Genomic DNA, 21,715 nt, shown 5'->3' on the forward strand with positions numbered 1-21,715 from the left:
ACGCTTCAGCTTTTGGGAAATAAATCTGTGCTAAGTATTCTGCCCTATTTTTACCTCCTGTTATCATTGTTCTTGCTGTTGCTTGGCTAGCAGAAGTGAGGGAGGGGGGAGGGGGCCTGCAGAGAAATGTGTTGTTGCCTTTGGGGAGCTTGTTTCCCTAAAGTACACTACGCTTGTTCACAGATCAAGAAGTAAACTTTAATTCATTTTCTTCAAGATATTACAAAAGATGATATTTGAGGTTTAAAAATGAAAGGCCCATAAGAGATGACTGTGATACCATTCAAGAGACTAATCATGAATTTTCTAGACTCTTTCTGTCCCGATATAAGAAAAGGCAATGAGATGTTCTACAATGAGTGTACTAAATTCCTAGATAGCAATCCAAAGAGTTGCCTCTCCGATACTCTGCTTAAAGAAATTTGCAAAATAACAAAAAGGAATAGTGCCAAGTTTGTAGACTGACACAGAGAAGACTTCCAGAATTCTATGCATGTCAGCTCTGTGTTTGGTTCCCTATGATACAAGCATACATTTGTCATGCTACAAAACTACATAGCAAAAGGCAAAGTCCAAATGACATTCTACTTTGCTAGTTTTGAAATCCCTAAATCACATCTTAGGATGAAATCAATACCAAACCCATTTTGATTCATATAGTCCTGCCCCCGCCCCCCCACTTTGTGAGTATGTCATAAATTTCATTTAGCATCTTAAATCATCAATTAAAATAGGCTTTGACATTTAATTTGCTTATTTCTTAAAAAAACACCGCATCAGATCTAACCCGCTAACAAATAAGAATAAAAAGAGGATTATGTGCTACACTATAATGGTTGTTATTCTAAGAGGTAGAATATCATTATATCAAAATTCCCATAGCTCATTTTTTTAAAGTCATTTCTTCATTTTTTTGACACTACATCTGGCACAATGAATATAGATTTGTTTATATATCTGTCTAACTGCCTTTCCCAAACATAGCCAGATGGAGTCTTTCAAAATCAAATTAATTTCAGATTAATTCACTCTGGACCCACTCCAGTTTCATGACTCTTTGCTTTGAGGCACCAACCAAACTGATGTGAAATCATGAACTTAGAAGAGCACAGGTTCCTCTATATCAAGGGGGAACAATGAAATGGCACCGGTGTGTGGTTGCTCCCCACGTCCAGAAAGAAACCCATCAGACACCGTGAACCACCAGGTTAAGGTCTGACCAACATTTCATTGTGTCAAAATCATCCAGGAAGAATTTCCTTTGGGATCCAAATAGAATCATAGTTAATTTTACATCCAATATTCATAATGCTTTGAGATGATTCCAGTAAAGGTGAGCGACCTAATTACTAACATGAGAACGAACAGTATTATGGTAAACCTGCCATATACCCAGAGTCAGGCACCACACGTGACAAAAGAGTTATCTTTTTTTTTTTTAATTTCTAAGCACCAAAAGTGTATATTCTCTATCTCTAGCTGTAGCTACTGAAGGAACTATAAACAAATGTAGCCAGGCTTTGCATGCTGTCAATCTCAGTGGATGCCTTTATTATCCTACTTGTTTCAATTGCAATTTGGGTTTCCATGGAGACACAACAGTCAGCTCTAGAAAATTATAAGATAAATGTCAGGCAGTGATAACGGTGTTAATGAAGCTTCGGTGACAAGCAGCTCTGTGCTTCAAATAATAAGCTTATTTCTATTAGCATATGTATAACCTGTCAAAAAACCTGGAAGAGATATTAAAAATTAAATATCTTTCTATTTATACTTAAGAGAAGGGAGAGACCCCTCTAGAGTGGCTTAACTTTGGTGGGTCAACCTGAATAAGAAAAAATGTAATCACTGGTTTCTTGGGAACATTAGGCACCAATCATGGCTCTCAACGATGCTTCAGCTGACATCCAGAAATGCCTTACTTTACCCAGTAACAGACAGAAGTTTTTCTTATGATGTGGTTAAAGTAATCTCTTTTGTTTATGGAAGCTAAGAGCTCACCTCATTAAGTCTGACCATGGCAGACTGTGAGCTTCAGAGAAATAAATGCTACAACCAACCTCAGGTAACTGGATTGAGTAAGCCACTGCCTCCCCTCTCTCTATGATGCTGGATAATTATGATTCAATTGCTAGAATCCAGAATCCAAAACCACCTTTGACTAGTCTATAACCAAACACGTGCCACTGAAATTTTACCAGGAAATACTTTCAGGTAAAAAAATCCAAAACTGACAACTATGGCTTTATGTTAAGGTTGATGCATTTTGAATTTACAGGTTGAGACAGTAAAAATTTGAACTACATACAGTTCAAGGTTAAGTTCTACAAAGAGAAAGTGAAGGAAAAATAAATTTTATTGGGAAAAGATGACTTAGGAATAGAAAAAAATTTATGTTTTCTTCAAGAATATCCTTCAGAACCCTGAACAGTTAAAAGGGTGATAATTCTCCAAATCAAAGTCTCTCCAGAAACACAAAAGAAAGACCTATACATATTTACTCCTCATTTATAGTAACTGCTCTCTGACCTCGCCATAGTGTCCATTATGATTTAATTCACAACATATTTTTTCTTTATTATTTTTAAAATATATTTTTATTGATTTCAGAGAGGAAGGGAAAGGGAGAGAGATAGAAACATCAATGATGAGAGAGAATCACTGTTTGGCTGCCTCCTGTACAACCCCTACTGGGTATCCAGCCCAAAACCCAGGCATGTGCCCTGACCAGGAATCAAACCATGGTCTCCTGGTTCATGGGACAATGCTCAACCAACTGAGAGACACTGGCCAGGGCTTTTCCTTTATTATTAAAAATCTGTTTATTGAGTGCCAGGTACGACATTGTCACTGCCCTTACATCTCTCATTGTAACAGCTTGTCCAACCAAATATCCAAGATCTTGAACAAAGTATCACACGGTTTTATTTTGTTTTTGGTGTTTTGTTTTGTTTTGTTGTGTGTGTGTGTGTGTGTGTGTGTGTGTGTGTTCTGTCCAAAGTCTGGTCCATTTTGAAGTGACTACCTGACTAGGTATTTCTGGAGACAACTCTTTTTGCTACAACTCTGCAGTGGGAACAGATGGCTGCTCAAATCCGCCTCTACCTACCTTGTTTTTCAATTGCTATAACAAAAATACCATAAGAGTGGGTGGCTTATAAACAACAAGCATTTGCTTCTCACAGTTCTAGAAGCAGGAAATCTAAGATCAAGGCACAGCAGACTGGTTGTTGGGTGAGACCCACTTCCTGGTTTACAAACAGCCATCTCCTTGCTGTGTGCTCACATGGGGGGTGGGGTGAGGGAGCTCTCTGGGGTCTCTTTATAAGGCCACTAATCCCATGATGACAGTCCTACTCTCAGGACCCAATCACCTCCCAATTAATAGTATTACTCTGGGTGTTAAATTTCAACATGAATTTTGGGGGGACCTAACATTCAGTCTATCACTGCACACTTGCTACCACTCTTGATTCCTTCCCCCCTACTCCATTCTTCAGAAGGAAAATTAACGGGGTCAAACCCCAGTTCTGGGATATAACTAGGCCTGGTGTTGGGGTAGGAACTTCCAGTGCAGCAATTGGAGAAGCTCACACAGGTTCTTATTTCCCCTTAAAGCGTTTCTTTTTCTCTTTGGAGTGCTCCCTTGTAACTCCATATGGCTGGCTGGTGCAGAATGGACTAGGGCTGCGTCCCACTCTGAGAGGTGGTGCCTCACCCATCTTTGCACATCTAGCATGGCAGAGTGAGACCCAGGGGAGACTGGGGGGAAATGAACGGCCTCAGCCAGATGCTCTGGTTTGAAGGAGAAAGGCTGTTCTGCTTTTCCCAAGAGGCCTTCCCTACATTCTTTCCTTCCGGACTGATTTCACCATGAGGTCGTGAAGACCCAAGGATTCAAGTTAGGGTGTGGTTAGAAGAAACAGCCCCAGGCCTCCTTTCAGTTTCTGGCTTAGCTCACAGAGCACAAAGAACTTCAGGTTCTCCTCTGGCCAAGAGGCAGGGGTTCCACACCATGGTTCCTGGCCATACACAGCGTCCCCTAAGCATTCGTTATGGTACGTCTGCAGGAGTGGTGAAGCTGACAGAAGGCTCCTGGAGTTCAAAATGCTATCCACCTCATTCAAATGCAAGGAATTCCTATCTCCTTCCCTCCAGGCAAAATGCAAGAACGCACATATATCAGACTATCATCAACAACAACAGCCTATAATATCTTCATGTGTGCTCACGGTATCATTCCTTGTTATCCCAACCATGGAAAACACATGAAAAAAATAAAATTCAAAAGCACACAAAACTGAAGGCATTAGCAATATGATTCTTTACTAGGATCTATTTGATCATTGGGATCCAGGGAATACATAGGAAAAATCACGAGGTTTAAATTTAATAACTCAACTTGGACTATGAGACCTGAGTTTGAAAACTTTTCAGTTGCAAATCAAAGCTCAATACTCTGTTACTAAATACTGAGTGAGTAAACAGCTGTGGTCATGGAAACAAAGAGATTATAAACAGCATGCCTTTGTCTCATCAGTTAAACATCCTCATCTTTTAACAACTTTCTTTTGATCAGTACTCCTCACTTATTGTTGCTCCTCTTAAAACTTTTCATGATCGCTCTTGAAAGGTGTTGGGGACTCAAATATAGACCTGAAAAAGTCACCTGCAATTATTATTGTTGGTATTTTTAAATCATTGAAATAATTACTGTTATCTTTAATAACAACAACACGAAGCATATTACGACAGTTCTTCAATTTTAAAATGACAGCTCTAAACTGGGGCAACCGAAATTACAATAATAATTTTCCAGAATTGACAATATTTGCTAAATAGACTCCTGGAAGGGAAGGAGGTTTTACACATGGGAAATAAACAGGAGATTATAATTTAAGTGTGGCACAGCTCTAGTAGTGAGTTTAAAAGTGAAAGCCGAAAACAAAGCGCTGCCTGGATTTTTTGTTTTCCTCTTGTTTAATGTTGAGAGATTTGATTAAGTGGAGACACCTTGGCTTTTGCTGATGGGAAAGCAGGGAAGAGTTGCCCACCAGGATTACACGCTTTGAAAGGTGTTACAAATACCTTTTAGACTTTAGGTTTGTATGTTTATTTTTACAGAGAATGTTATGAGGGCAATCAAATCAAATAAATTGAAGAGGAATTTTCATATCAATGGAGTCATTAAAATAACTACATGAAAGAAGTAGTTCCAGAATAATGTAGAATAGACAGTAAGCTGCTCTAAAATTGAGATGACAGGGTCACATTTATGTAAAAAACAGACACACTTATTACAATGGAAGCAGTGTCACAAAGTTAGTAACTGCCAAAGCACAGAAAGTATAAAACACAAAAAGTGTGATAGAGTGCCTTCAGCTCCATGTTTACTTTGAAAAATCATTATGATTGCTTGTTTTTCATAAGCCTGATTGAGGGGAAAAAAACGACTTGGATTATGTCTTTTGTTGTTGTTATGTTGTTATTACTGAAAGCAACAATGAAACAGAAATAGTAATGACACTCAAACCTTTCAAGTCATCCAGGACAGGAAGATACAGAAATATTGAAAACAACAACCCAAAGAGCTATAGAAATGATTCTAACTCCCCTCCCAGAGTCATATGGCATCAATTTTGGAAACCACACTTCCCTGGGATATATAACTGTGGAGGTTTTCTGTGTCCATAGAACGAGGAGCATATTGAACAGCAGAAAGGACAGGGATGTTTGGATATCAGCTGGCCGGAGGGTTCATGGGAGTGAACGAACAGAGTGCGCTGGTCAGGGAGAGTCCTGGGTGAGGTGACTTCTTAACAGTGGACCTACAACCTACAACTGCACTCGTTCTTTCAGGTCGGCTTGTTTTTGAAGCTTCCACACAGAGCTTTCATTAGCAACCCAACACTGCGGACGGCTGGCAACAGTCCACCTCGGCTCTCGGGACCCCGAGTGCAGTGCGAGCATGGAGAGATCTAGAAATAACAGAACGCCAGATGTGTCCCGAGGCCACACTCAGAAAGTGCAAAGCCCCGGTGTTTATATCAGACACTGCTTCTGGAAATCCCACCTCCGCTGGCCATACCTTCGTGCATTGTATTGATAGAATTTGTTCTTTTAGAATTTTCAGCTAGATGACAGAAAACCATAAAATCTGTGGTTTCAGCCAGGTGGGGAAATCAAACTGCATCAGCGGAGGAAGGCAAGGGATCTCCTTAATATCTGTGTTAATAATTTAGGTGTGGGCGGGAGGGATTGGGCGTAAATCAGTAGAAAGTTCCTCTGGTACATGGGTTACTTGTGATAAATGGGTTCCAGCGCCAAGGCAGTTCACCTGTGAACTTGGAATGATGAGATTTACCGAAGCAATTTTTAATTCACTAACTGGCCATTATTGACAGGCTACTAGGGCTGTTTTTTTGCTTTGTTTTTAAGACAACAATCGATAAAAACAAGGGCAACCAGCTTGACTAGCTGGAGGGAGGCATTGTACAGTCTCTCTTTCTCTCTTTCTCCTTAATTAACAATAACATTCAAAACCCTGACAGAGAATAATGGTGAAATAAATTATGGAACCACTTATGTATGAAACCATACATTATTAAAACTACTCCAAATGGGTCCTTAATCTAAATAAAGATGGTCATTTTAGGAAGCCAAGCATCTCAAGAATTAGAAAGGACACAATAACATGACCCACGATATAAAAAGTGTGTCATTTTGCCAGCCGGCCAAAGTATCAACCGTCCTTGGATTTTATTAAAATTCATATATGTCTCTACTCCTGGCTGAGTCTCAGCTTCAATTATTTACAGCCCTGTATTTCTGCTGGTTAAAGATAGGAGAAAGAAGCACATTGGGCAAAATTCAGGTCTAATATTTACACGTTGCCTGTTTTAACCAGTCAGCAAAAGCAGTTCCATCTGCTCTCTACCGTGAAAATGAGCCCAAGGACCACCTCTGGCAAACTCTGAACGATGCACAATGCATCACAGCGTGGGAGTCTCTTTGTTGCTTATTATACTGATTTTTAGTATGGTTGGAATACCTTTTATTTTGTTAATTTTTAATACAGGGACCTTAAAGAATGCAGTTAGGAAAAGCCCCTTCCTTATTAAACCAGGTCCTGGCCATACAATTCCCACTTTCACTGCTGCTTAACTTACTCAAATAAACAAGAACATTTTTTTTTTTTTGGCAGCTTCTATGGTGCTAAACTCTAGTCTACCTTTAATGTAAAATTTATTTAACCTAACACGTAAGTAGTATTTCTGACACCGGCAGGCCCATCATCATTCTGATGTGTTGCTCTCCACGGGGGAGAGTGACCCTCTTTGCTGCCATGGTGGCCACCGCCCTGCTGGGAAGAAGGAGATCTCACCACGTGAGAGGCCCGGGCACGGCTCTGCTTGGCAGCTTTACACACTCGTGGTCAGGCGTTCATGAAAATGAATTTTCAAGTGACACAGTAACTTGAAATCTCCACTCTACACCACGGAGATCTTATAATCAGAGCAATTTCCTCCTAATAAAATTAGCCAACAGTGATTATGTATGTTTCTATAACTTACAGTCTACCCTCCGTGCAAGAGAAATCCACTTGCCTCTCAGCTACTGCCATGTATTATGAAACACTGAGCTCAATCGTTTTAACAGGCTTACCCTGCTTAACAAAGACATCCTGGTTTGTATGCATGGGGGGCCACGCTCAAAAAGGCTTATGGGGACAAGCTTTGCACAAGCATTTTAGTTTTTAATGACTACAGAAGCTCTTGGGGCTCATCATATTAAAAGAACAAAAAAGGCGGGAAGTAGGATTGGTTTTTAATTACTGCTACCTCTGAGGCTAACAATCTTAAAACCAAGAGTTCCTTAAACATTCCAACATCAACTAAAATGCGACCTTTCTGACGGTACCACTACTGCTGGCGTGAATTCATAGATCAGATAAGTAAATAGGATATAGTAATCTGTCTCTTAGTTCAAGTACTCACCTAACATTCTAATAATTTCTAATCACTTTCTAATAATTAAGGCACCATTCATTCAGAATACCAATTTAGAAAACTACATTTACCATTTTGGTTCCATCCTTTTCTTTTAAATGAACACATCCTTTCCCATCTAGTTCTGTCTTCATGTGCCATGGCCTTGGGCTGGCTGCCACACCGCCTTCCTTTCTCACCCAAGAGATATCAGGAGATCAGACAAAGATGTACTAGGTGGATAAAGACACTGAGATGTGGCTGTGGGTTGTAAGTGAAAGATGAGCTATCGAATGATAAGGAGAGTCAAGGCTGCTCTGGCTTCAGAAGGAAAGAATTCTGAAAAGACCTCTTAGATTATAGGAAAGATTCCATTATTTAGAAATGTGAATAGCAACAACTCACAGATAGAATACGAGAGCACGTGGCCATCAGGGAATGATGGAATGTGGCTCAGTGATCCAAAGATATTCTTCCCGAATCCACTTTATGTGTGATTTCCTTCAGCCAGCTAAGGATGGATGGTAGGTGTGCAGGCCACTCCAGGGATAATCATAAAGTGAAGGGGGCAAAACAGTTTCTTGTTTCGATTGTAACAGGATGTTTCTTCCCCTTTTTATTATTATGAAAGTTTGATTGTTCAAATCATCCCAGTATGCACCTTAAATTTACACAATGTTATATGTCTTGAAGCTGGAAAGAATTTTAAATTTAAATTTTAAAAAGTTTGACTGTTCAAACCTGAAACATACTTCTTTCTTCTCTCTCTCTCTCTCTCTCTCTCTCTCTCTCTCTCTCTCTCTCTCTTTTACAATATGTGTAGAGAGACAGACATATTCCTGAGATTTAAAATATATAGCCTGATGAGAAGCTTATTGAGTCCTGCATTTAAATACTATTAATAAAGTAGTATTATTCAAATCATTCATTCATTCCAGATTTGCTGAATGTCTATAAAATACTACAAAATATTTCTAGGACGTGTAATGAATGGAAAAGGGGGAAGGTTTGATGCCAGCCAGATTCAAATTCAAACCCAGCTCTGCAGCTTTCTTGAGACATAATCCTGGGCAAATTCTTCAGCTAGAGAATAAACACAGTAAGGCCGTTGTAAGGATCAAATAAGATATTTTAAATGCCTAACAACACTTGGAAAGAGTATAGCTGCTCTCAAAGTGTTCTCTAATTTTAAGTAATAACTGAAAAATTTTAAAAATGCATAAATGAGTAAGGAATATAACTGTTTCTCACACAAGATAAGCAGCAGCATACATCAGCCAGATTTTAAATGGAAGCCACATGGCCTAACACAATCCCAAGCCCTCAGAATGCTAAATAAAGCTTAACCAATATTGATCATGATGCTAAAGGAAGAAAAATAAATTAAGCAACTTCTTCTGGCCTGCCGAGGTCTGGCTGAATTTTCTAAACCCTACTTGGTTTATCTGTGGTTGATGGGAGTTCCCTATTTACAATTCTCTCTCTGTAGTCACCATGCATCTACTCACAGCTCACTTCTCCCTCTTCTTCCTGCCTCAGCATCCCCACCTTTCTTCAGGGGCTGATTGGAGAATATAGATTTCCCAGAGCAATTCTACTCTTTAATATCTCCACCCCACCAATTGGTTCTGTGCAAACAATTTTACCTGATTCTCATATTAAATGTAATCACTCACCAGGCACTGTGTTTGCAAACGTGGGAGTCCTGCATACAACCTGCTATGATTTGCCTGGTCAGCACAAAACACCGTTCGGAGCCGCTTATGAATTCTGATGCCCTGGAAAACCTATGTGAAGCGCAGCCAGCTCTCTCAGAGATACATAAAAGTATCTCTGCCACACAGATGCCTGAGACTCATTTATAGACCAATTACAGGACTGGGGCGGCAGCAATGTTTTACATTTGTTCTGTTTTGTATTTTTAGCCCTGGCGTTTCCCTCTCGTGGATTATGGTAAATACAACATTTGCTTCCAGAACTGGGACTTGCTGAGATCATAAAGGAAAGTGCCTAACAAGCAGATTACCTTTGGCTACTGCATTATAGGGATACAGACAGTTACGCTAAGTGGCTGGATTTAGTCATATTCAAATTCTATTAAGCTGCCTTGCCTTCAACATGCAAATAAACAAGAGAGGCTTAGTGTGTAGTGTATTTTTCAACGGCCTGTTCCTCCGCCAGCACGTCCCTGTGAGGGCTTCACCATGGGGGAGGGTAGAGAGGCCTTTAAAAAAAATCACCACCACCAAAACAGTCAATGTTTCTGTAAGTTTGTTTCTTAAATGTCTTTCTTTCCTTTAACGTTTTGTAAACGGCTTTCCCAACACTGAGCCAACAAAAGAGTCAGTAGAACAAAGTAAAGAAACACTATAATTCATTGGGAAGTACATACTGCCCATTGTGAAGAGCCAAATAGTAACAATTTTGCATGTGGCACTGTGCTTTGTCCTGAGAAGGTGACATTCCTTATGACTCTATATCCCATGGCTAAATCTATTAATACAGCATCAAACTACAATTTGTATATTTTGCCTAATTGCCCACTGCACAAATCATTATGAGCATGAAGGACAGGTTTTTTTTTCTCCTCTTACTCCCAAGCCTGCTGCTTTTCTGACCTTGCCATAAATTAGTGAGATACTGAGCTGTAAATCCAGAGCTGCGAGTGTCTTTCAGAGGCAATTACGGTGAAACTTTGTTCCAGCATTATGAAATGTGGCATTTTCACTAGATAATGTTCATATGACACACACCAACCAGAGGCCTTGAGAGTGGACCTTAGAAGGAAAAGAAAATGTAACACACGGCCCCGCATTAACTGTGGCGATGCTGCAGGCAGCTTAGTCGCTGCAGTGATTCCATGGGTGGACGGTGGCTGTGGATATTATTTAGGGGGCTGTCTCCTGCAGGTCTGTGCGTTTAATAGTTCCCCTTTTTTGAGGAATAAGGTAAAGATGTTTCACCACTCTAAAAAGAATTCTTTTTAAAAAAGGTCAGGTCTGGCCTTTGAAGAGAAATATCTTTTCATAAAAATGACAATTTTCTTATGTCTTTGTTTAGTGGCTATCTGTAGTCACAGAATATGTGCTGCATGAGGATATAAATTTGTCTATCTTTTGTTAACGATATTTTCCTAGCTCCTCGAATTGTATCTGATGTATAGTAAGGTGCTCAATAAATATTTAAATGCATGAATGAATAATAAAATATAAGATAAAAATGGCAATAAATCTCAAAGATATACCTGGAGACTTCCAAATGTTAAGGAGATGTTTGTAGGGAATGAAAGGTTAATGCAGAGTCTAGAGTAAGATGGGTGCCTTTGGTAGGAATTCTGAAATGAGGAATAAAACATTTCAGGACATGTTCAACTGTGAGTGGGACTGAAGTAACCAATGAGGTATGCAAGAGATTAGAAATGAAGGGAGAGGAAAAAATTACATGTTCATTAGAACACCTCCAACTAATCCACCTGGGTGAAAATCATCCAGAACCTACGTATTCTAAGTGCCGATGAAGGTGGGAAGACAGCACTGGGAAGAATTGTCTGACATGAGGATAAGGAAGCCAATGCCCAATCTAATGTGGAATGAAAGGAAAAGCCAGCCCAGCTGGTGTGACTAAGTGGTTGAGCATCGACCTATGAACCAGGAGGTCACAGTTCGATACCCCGATCAATGATTCTCTCTCATCATTGATGTTTCTATGTCCCTCTCCCTTCCTTTCTGAAATGGATTAAAAAAAATTTTTAAAGAAAAGAAAAACCAGCAGAGTCCCCAGGACTTGAAGAGAAGTGACCGTGTTTTTCTGCAAATCTCTAGCATTTCAAGGGTTTGGAGATTTTCAATGTACTGGAATCACAATTATTAAAGTCAGCAAAACACTTCATTGAGCTGGATATCAGAATCATGAAAAAGTGACAGAAAGAAGACCCTTAAGAAGTGATGGGCTGAGGGGGAAGTGACAGAGGGACGCGAAGGAGAACAGGAGGGACTGAAGACGCAGGAGGGAAGGAGGACACACCTTGGCTTTACAGCAATTTCTTCCCAACTGGCCAGGCCTCACATCTCACCTGCCCGTTCATTCCATGCACCGTGGCTGACTTCTTTTATCTAATGACATATTTCTAAGCCCCTGTAGTCTCCAATCTCTTCAGGATGGCCCACACACGTTTAATCCCGACATTCAAGTTCTTCACATTGGATCTAACTGGTCCTTCTGGTTCTTTCCCTATTTCCCCTACAAGAACCATTGGGCACAAGCATTCTGCCCATTCACTTCTCACCCTAGAATTGGCTCCCTACCACATCAAGAAGCACACTACAATTCAAGACACGGGAGGGATCAATTCTTCTCCAAACTCCCCACATACTTCTTGCCTATGTAAGCCACCTGATGACTAATCAAATTTTATGTAACCTCATGTATTTTCTTTTTATATACAGCTATACAGCTACCTAATTATATTATGTAACAAGAGTGTTGCCTAGTGGCAAGATCTCCTGTCCAGGAGTCCAAAGACCATGGTGGGAGCTGCAGCTCCATTACTTACAAACTGGGCCACAGAACATGGATAGAGATGGGCTGCAGTATTCCATTAATGAAATGTCGGCTGTAATAATGTGACATATCACTGTTGATTTAAAAATCAAAAGAGGTATATTGTATGTGAAGTACTCTGCAAACTATTAACACACTATATACTGTACATGTTTCTATCTTTCATCCCAACTAGACTCTGATGATCTTAAGGGCAGGAACCAGGTTCAACAGTTCTTTGAATTCCCAACTTCACTTGTCAAGGCAGCATCAGGATCTAAACAAATGTACCAGGAACTAAATGAATATGCAATGATTCAGTATTCTGCACTCAAAGTCGAACAGCAAAGGGTCTGAGGAACCAGGGCCTGTTGCTTTGTATTTCCCTCACTCTACGGTTGTCTAGTCTCCATCACACGAATTCATTTTCCACGTGGCTCCCAAGGAATCTTTCAAGAATGTAAATCTGCCCTAGCGGGCTTGGTTCAGTGGATAGAGCGTCAGCCTGCGGACTGAAGGGTTCCAGGTTCGATTCCGGCCAAGGGCACATGCCTGGGTTGCGGGCTCAATCTCCAGCGGGGTGCGTGCAGGAGGCAGCCGATCAATGATTCTCTCTCATCACTGATGTTTCTATCTCTCTCTCCTTCTCCCTTCCTCTCTGAAACCAATAAAGAAATATATTTTTAAAAAAAGAATGCAAATCTGCCCCTGTTACTCCGTTCCTTAAAAACTGTTTAAAGGTCCTTTAAGTAATCTGCAGGCTCTTCTGAATGACCAAGACTTTTTAGAAATTGGCTTGTGGCTAATTCCATACTATTGCTTGTACTATCCTACCCCTCAAAGTCTCTGCTCCAAACCTGCTGGTCCCACAACGGACCCAACACACTCTTCCACCACCACCCTCAGTGTGGGGCTGCCTCTCCGTTCCATTCATTTGGCCAAATCCTATTAGGCTTTGTAATACCCGTCAGGGAACTCCTCTCCCACTGTAGCCCCTAGTTCTAGGACTGGTTTGGAGGCACTGTGCTAAGTGCCACAGCAACACAAATATGACTTCGATGGTAGACTTCCTGACAAAGGGCCATGCCTTCAGATTTTTATTCCCAGAGATTAGCACAGGCCTGGCACATGGTGAGTGTTTAAAATTTAGTACTAAAGGAACGCCTCCATGGATGAATTAAATAAACAACGTTATCAAAATCTATCTTTAACGCAAATAAGCGATGGGTATTATTTCAGAAAATTATTAGGACTTAAATGCAAAGACATTCAATGTCAAAGAACTAAATGTGACAAAACGAAAAGAGCTCAGTATTTCGTCCGCTTTTTCAACATTTCAAAATATTTTTTCATGATTAAAAGTATGTTCTCATAAAATGACATGAGTCTAGTCAAAGCGAATAAAACCACTGAAAAAGTGAGGTGCCTGAGGCTAAAAGGCAGCTGGGGCTGAATGGAAGACTATTCCAGGTTCACAGTATTTCCTAGAGAAGCATACCAGATTGCTGAAATGGGCCGCTCATCAAAAGATGAAGTCTAGCCTGGCCAGTGTGGCTCAGCGGTTGAGCGTCAACCCAGGAATCAAGAGACTGCTGGTTCCATTCCTGGTCAAGGCACATGCCTGGGTTGCGGCTCGATCCCCAGTAGGGGGAGTGTAGGAGGCAGCGGATCAGTGATGTTCCTCTCTCATCAATGTTTCTATCTCTCTCTCTCCCTTCCTCTCTAAAAATCAATAAAAACATATTTAAAACAAAAAGATAAAGTCTAAAATATAATTCCTGTCCTGCTGGGTACCTGTCACTGGGGAACCGTCCAAACTTATCAGCTAGATTTCTGTTAAGGTGAGTTCAGTTCCTGCTCCGTAGTTTCCATTAACTGACTGAGCAGTGACACTGCTTCCCTAAGTATGTTGGGCTCATCATCCCATAAGAAGTAAAGGAGAGCATTATGCTAAGTGAAATAAGCCAGCCAGAGAAAGATAAATACCAGATGATCTTATTCATTTGTGGAATATAGTGAACAACATAGGCTGATGAACAGGACAGATCCAGAGACAGAGAAGCAGCGATCAGACTGTCAAACCTCAGAGGGAAAGTAGGGGAGGGTGGGGGTAAGGGGGAGAGATCAACCAAAGGACTTGTATGCATGTATATAAGCCCAACCAATGGACACAGACAACAGGGGGATGAGAGCATGAGTGGGGGGGGGGTATGGGGATTTATGGAGGTATGAGGTCACATATATAATACCTTAATCAATAAAGAAATTAAAGATTAAAAAAAGTTTTTACTTTAAATGAAACCCCAAGAAACTGTCTACCTTTAACCTTCTAGGAAATAACGAGGATGAGAAATTAAAGGTGGTAACAGTGGCCATGAGGAGAGGAAGAGGACTGGTATACATGACTTGAGGGGGGGGGGTGTTGAATAAAACATAATTGAATGATGAGGCCTAACTTAGGGTGCTAGGAATGGAATGGGGAATAAGTAAAGAATAGGAGAGCGTTTGTAGAGCTAAAATTTATGGGATAAGGCAAGTAACCAAATGGGGGGTGGAGGGGAGAGAGAAAGGGAAAAGGTAAAGGTCTGATAGGGTTTATAACCACGAAGACTGTTAGTTCTGTGAGAGAGTCATGGCGCTGTAGGGAGCTTCCAGAATAACAATAGGGAAAAGTATTTAACAGTCGCACTGAAATAATTCACAAACTTGGGTGATAACTTCTTCCCTGTAGGTTTCACTTTTACATAAAAATCACATACTCTGCATAAAGGTTTCATCCCAAAAGGTAACTGAAATATTTATAAGGAAACATTAATATGGCCCCTTTTTGAACATAATGCCATTTTATAAATATGTGTGTTTTTTTTGTCATTTAAAAATATTCCTCAAAAAGATCAATGATTAAAAAATAATCCTGAATTTTAAAAGGGTTTCTTTCTTCACTCTTTTAAAACTATTTTAAAGTATATTTTGCAAAGATAAGGCTTCTTAAAATGCAACTTTTATATTTAAAAAAATTCAAAGTTACAAATTAAAGTGGAAGTTTCATAAAATATGTAAAAAGACTTAAAGGTAACCACAAGCTACAACATTCTGGTAATTTTTTTATTGTTTAAAATGGTACTGATACCAGCATAAACTCAGCTTTTATTCACTGCAGTTTCTTTACAAGTAATATTCTCAGAAGCACTAGTATTTCTATAGTCGGCTCTATACAGGATGGTTGAAAAATTCTCAATGTGATGATGGTAATTCATTTTCATGACTTAAGTAATTGAGCCCATCTTCAGAGTTATTAATTATAATTACATTATGCTGTATTTCCAGAGGAAAATAGAATAAATAGAATATAATCACTATAACCATACTGTAAAAAACAGTAATTACATATTAACTCCCATCAGTTCAGTCACATACCATTGCACTTAATGCCTCGAATACGTTCCAGGCTTACGCTAAATGAAAAGCATTAACTTTCTCTCTTAGACTTGGTTAAGTTATGGCCTTTCTCAATCACAGCACCCAAGGTTCCATCTGAAACCATTATAAATCGCTTAGGAGGGAGAACATGGCTTTGTTTAACACACTTAAGAGATGGTCTCCTATTGAAACATGCCGTTCACTTTAGTATCCTGGTGTCCTAAAGAAAACAAGGTTTGATATACACTGAACAAATAATTCACAAACTGCCCAAAATGTATTTTTAAAATAGAAATTTGGGAGCATGTCTTCAGGCTAATTATTTGTTAGACTGTAAATCCTGTGAAGGTAACTTTCCTTGTGTTAATCCCCATGGCACCCAGCACCATCCTGCACATGCTGTGCTCTTGGGATGTGTGTCTGCTGAGTGGATAAAGGAAGAGACACACACAGGACGAGACTGTGAGAGTTGTGTGGCTTTCACAGCACTGGTTGCTCAGAAGTCCCCCATGTGTCCCCTGAAAGCTGGGCCTGGATGGTCGAGAGCCAGGGCTCAAACACCTAGGGAGTGTCATCACCCAGCATGGGTAGGTCCCCTCAAGTCCCTAGGCCTGTTAGCCTCAGGACAAAGGTCATTTGATTTTGTGTCTCAGTTTATTTTTTAGAAATGTTCTAATATTTAATATGTAAGCAGCTCCAAGAAACAACGGCTGCTGGGAAGTGGAAATTCCATCATCACTGTCAATATTTCCAGGCCTGTTTTATGGGAACTATCAGATTCTGCTTCAGTGCCGTTTCATACGGGGCTAATTTTGTTCAAATGAGTTTCACCATCCTAAATTGAGCATATACTAGTTGGTATACGCACTATGAGCTACTAAATTACGCGTCTGTAAATTCATACCCTTCTTTGGGTATAGATTACAAAAACACATTTGAAGCTTGTCTCCATAATTACAAGATTTTGGATAATTGAAAGAATATGGATAATTCTATTTTTAAAAAGTGTACCAAATTGCCGACATACGTGAAGAATCAGTTGTTGAAAAAGACCGATCGGTTATTTTGTAGAACCTAGTTTGTCTTTCTTTTTAGGCAAAGGCACATAAATAATGGTACAATGGGTTCTTCCAACGAATAATAGTGATATAATAATCAAAGCTCATATTTATTGAAAGCTTAATTTCCCCAGACCTTTGATTAGGTGCTTAACATCTTAACTTATTTAGTATTTCCTATATCTCTATTAGATAAGTACTCTGGTTCAGACCACCTTATAGTTGGGAAAACTGAGTCTAAGAACGAAGTCCCATGGCCACATAGTGAGAGAGCCTGCCATGAATAGACAAGTGTCTGATTCTAAACCAAAGCCCTGACACATAGCTGTATTGATGACGTCTCCACCCTCTGCGATTTACAAGCATCCAACTTAAAGCATTTAAGTGCCTTAAATTCCAACACTTACATCCTAGAGCAGTGGTCAGCAAACTCATTAGTCAACAGAGCCAAATATTAACAGTACAACGATTGAAATTTCTTTTGAGAGCCAAATTTTTTAAACTTAAACTATATAGGTAGGTACACTGTTATTAACTTAATTAGGGTACTCCTAAGGCTTAGGAAGAGCCACACTCAAGGGGCCAAAGAGCCACATGTGGCTCTTGAGCCGCAGTTTGCCGACCACTGTCCTAGAGGGCAGAGCCCAGGAGATCCCAGGAGGGGAGTTACTGGAGAGTATGACACAGAACATTTCTAACTCACTATTGTCTACTGACCTATTAAAAATTCCCTAGAGAGGATATTCCAGTTTCCTCTACAAAACCAACCTGTAGCAATCTTTAATATCTCAAATAATGAAAAAAGTTCTTGTATCCTAACTTTCAGGTGAATTAATGTATTTTGGAACTACATATTTCCAAAGCATATCTTCTTTCTCCTTGGATTTTTAATGTGTGTTTACACTTAACAAATATATAATATTTGTTATTCACACAGGTATATACATACACACTCATACACATACAGTGTGCCTATACAAATACACACACATTCAAACTGGGTGGCATTTTAAGAAAAAAAATTCCCATTTTATCTAAATACACCTTTACATAACTAGGTAATGAACCTTTGCTTTATAGTTAGACAACGTGAACTTAGCAGAAGATATGGAACAAAGGTTTCAAAAACTCCAAATATTCTCTGGTGATATGCACTACTTTAAGAGTGATATTTAATATTACACATTTTTTTCAAAATACTGGAAGTAGGATGGACTCAAGGTGGGGAAAATTCCAGATGGAAGAAGATGCACAGGGAAGAGTAACATCCAAGACACCGATGTTCTCACTAGTACCACTCGACAATCAGTCATGCATCAGATCATGGTTCTTTTGCATTGTCCTACTCAATGATTTGACTTTTCTCCTCTTGTTTAACTTTTCATATGCTGTTTTCCCAACCAGATTAGAAAACCCTCAGAGCCCAGGAACCATGGTATATTCTCTATTATCTCAAGTGTTCAGCACAATGCCTTTCTCCTAGGAACTGAATAAATATTTGTTAATTGGCTGATTGACTGAAAATGTCGCCTCCAGGTTTGCAGGCATTTCTCTGAACCTCTCCATATGAAGCACAGTCACATCTCAAAACAAGTGTAAAGCAGCACATTCAGGCTCCATGTCTGTTTTTGAGCATCTCTCTAGTCCCAGCATCCACTAGTGAAGTGCCTGGGACATTACCAACCATAATGAATATTTGCTGCATGGCTGTAACTGATCTCAAAGGGCCAAGCATCACCTGGGAGCTCAGCAGAAGGGAAACATCCCGGGCTCCACTCCCCAAGTTTGATTCCGCAGGTCTCGAGAGAGATCCCAGCATCTGCACCGCTGCGCCAAGTGACACTGGTACTTACAGATTACCCCTCTGCTGCGAGAATAACGCTGGGGAAGGTCTTTGGCCAGGGCTGCCCAAGCTGTTTGACCAAAATGCAAGGGGGACAGTAATGATGAATTTTATAAAGCAGATGAGAGCAGGCCTTTCCTATGACCTTAAGTTTTATGATCTCTTGAGAAGGAGAAAAACATGACTGTAGATATTTAGAATATTTCTCGGGCAAGGGTCTTTCTTTTTCTTTAGAAGATTTTTTTTCATTGATTTTTAAAGACAGAGGAAGGTAGAGGGAGATAGAGAAACATTGATGTGAGAACAAACATTCATTGGCTGCCTCCTGCACGCCCCCTACTGGGGATCAAGCCCATAACCTGGACATGCGCCCTGACTGGGAATAAATCAGCAACCCTTTGGTGTACAGGGATGACACCCAACCAATTGAACCACACCGGCCAGGGCCAAGGATCTTTCTGATAGCATATTTCACAGGCGCTGATTTGAGAAAATCTGTTTGCTAAGTCGTGAACTATAATGAAGACAAGTCAGAGAAATGCATGCTTAATAAATGAGAGTTCAATTTTCTTTTTCTTTTTCTTTGACCAGGCAAAAGATACATAATGTACAAGCCATGCACTTGTAGATCCAGGCTCCTGACCTCCACCATGTCAGGGAAGGAAGAAATTGCTAAAAAGAGGTGTGCAAGTTTAATACAGAAACTGCATATACATTATGTTAAAACAAGAACTGAGACATCAATGGCACTGTGGGAGAAAAATTCGACAGTATTTCCATTGAGAGGGCACAAAACCATGTCATAGCACATTACACCAGCACTGGTTGGCGCAGGTGACTTCTTGGAAGGAAAAATGCACGGGAGTCAGGACCAGAGATGCCAGTCTTCTTCTCAGGGTCACCCTTCTCGCAAAGCATCAGTCAATATAAACACTTAACCTTTAAAAATTCTGTGCTGCTGCAGAAATGGGCATTTGAGGGTCACATGAGAACCTAAGACTTTCAACAACACTGACGTGAGGCTGTGTGATTTGGATGATACCCCCTCAAGCCACTGGCAAGAGCTATTTCTATTATTTAAAAGGAAAGTGTTTCAATTCAAATTACATTGGCATGCACCTCTTAGGTTCCCAGGTCACCCTACCTCTTCCAATCAGGAGGGCTCTGCCTGCATGGGTAGAGGCTGGGAGGAAGCCAAGTTACCCAAGAATCCCCATTCTCTCCTCCTGCCCTACTTTTCAGACTGCACAGCCAGCAGAAGCACTAATACTTAGGAAATAAGCATTCATTCATGCAGTAACTGAACAGGTGTTTATTGAAGGTCTGCGACATAGTGGGTATGCTGGGACGGTGGTGAACTAGGGGCACTTGGTCCCTGCCTTCATGAACACCCCTAGCATGAAGGACTGGCTCAACTAGTGATAATTTCAAGAAAGGGGAGTGCTGAGAGGGAAAAAAAGTACATGATAATTTTGGAGTCGCACCGTGATGTCCATGGCATTCATCAGGTAAAAACTAGTGCTACTTAACTAGTGACCATCCCCAATACCCAAGGGGCTGCACTTCTGAGGCCGCATCTGACTATCTGCTCTGTCATCATCAGTGCTTCCAGGGCGCCCAACAAGAAACCCACCACACCTTTTCACTACGAATAAGGAGAACCCTGGGATCTAATACAGCCCTGAGAACAGTAACCTTACACTCACAGGAAAATGGGAAAGTTCTCTTTAAGTGGAGCACCTTTGCATCAAGCACGAACGCTGGACTTGACTGCAATGCATCCCTCAATCGGGCTGGAGAGAGGGGAGGACAGCAGTGCTCACTTCTCTTTAAAAGAGTGTCCTGTTATCCTTGGTCCAACATACGCAAGTATTGCTGTGCTAGTGACTGCACACTCTGTAGAAAATAGCCGACGACACACAATGCTAACAAAAAGTACACAGAGAACCTATCTGTGCAGAGAAAAGGCAGCTGTGAAACCAGCACAAACTTTGTTGTGCACGTGTTGAGGTTTTCAGTCTCTGGTTAACACCTGCTAACTTGGGGAGGGGGCATTCTTTAGCAATTTCAAGGTCTTTTCCAGTCCAGTCCTAAGGAATTCTTCTTCTGAGAGAAAGCCATGTCTTTCACTGCACCTCCACAGAAGAGAGACTAATGAGCAGAGAACAGGAAGTCAGGCAAAAGTGACAGGTGTGACAGGTGCAACAGATGGGGAATAGTCTCCAGCACAGAAGTAACTGGGCCCTTCTGAGATTCAGATTTCCTGTACCCTCACTGGATTGGAGTGAGGATTAAATAAAGTGATATGAATATGTTTCAGAGAGCCTAGTACACATTTCCCATTTTGTTTTTAAGGAATTGTTTGCACTTTTTTTTCAGACATTAACAACATATTCCATAACTTTATATATATGACTTCCCTTTCACAATTACTATTGTTGTCACAATTAAATGTAGGATCCTTGCACAGGCCTCTCAATTATGAAACTTGAAGAAACTTGTATTTTTATTGTTCTTCTTGGTCCCACAGCAGAAGCTGTTGGATCAAAGATTCAGTATATCAATGGAGAGAGGGGACAACATTTGAATGGGGGATCAATATTTGAATGAGGGGATTAATATTTGAACTGAGGGACACCTAATGGATCTAGCTTTTTAGGATCTGTTTAGTAGGGGTGGGGAACATCCAGCCCATGGGCCATATAAGGCCCGGGAAATCATTTGGTCTGGCCCTACCAAGGCACTAGGGGTGAGTTAATTAAATGTTTGACCAAATATAGCAGGGTGATTTTTAAGTTGATAATTTTGTATGGCCCGTGAATGATGTTATAAATATCCAAATGGCACTTGCCAGAACAAAGGTTCCT

At 40.4% G+C, this 21,715-nt stretch overlaps 1 protein-coding gene across 1 annotated transcript in view; it reads right to left on the reverse strand.

Annotated features, from left to right (window-relative positions):
* LOC102438527 (CUGBP Elav-like family member 2) overlaps positions 1-21,715 on the reverse strand; it is a 306,666-nt gene that overhangs the window by 174,658 nt on the left and 110,293 nt on the right.

Source organism: Myotis lucifugus, unplaced genomic scaffold, assembly GCF_000147115.1.
Source record: "Myotis lucifugus unplaced genomic scaffold, Myoluc2.0 scaffold_129, whole genome shotgun sequence".
In the NCBI taxonomy this organism is placed as follows: domain Eukaryota; kingdom Metazoa; phylum Chordata; class Mammalia; order Chiroptera; family Vespertilionidae; genus Myotis; species Myotis lucifugus.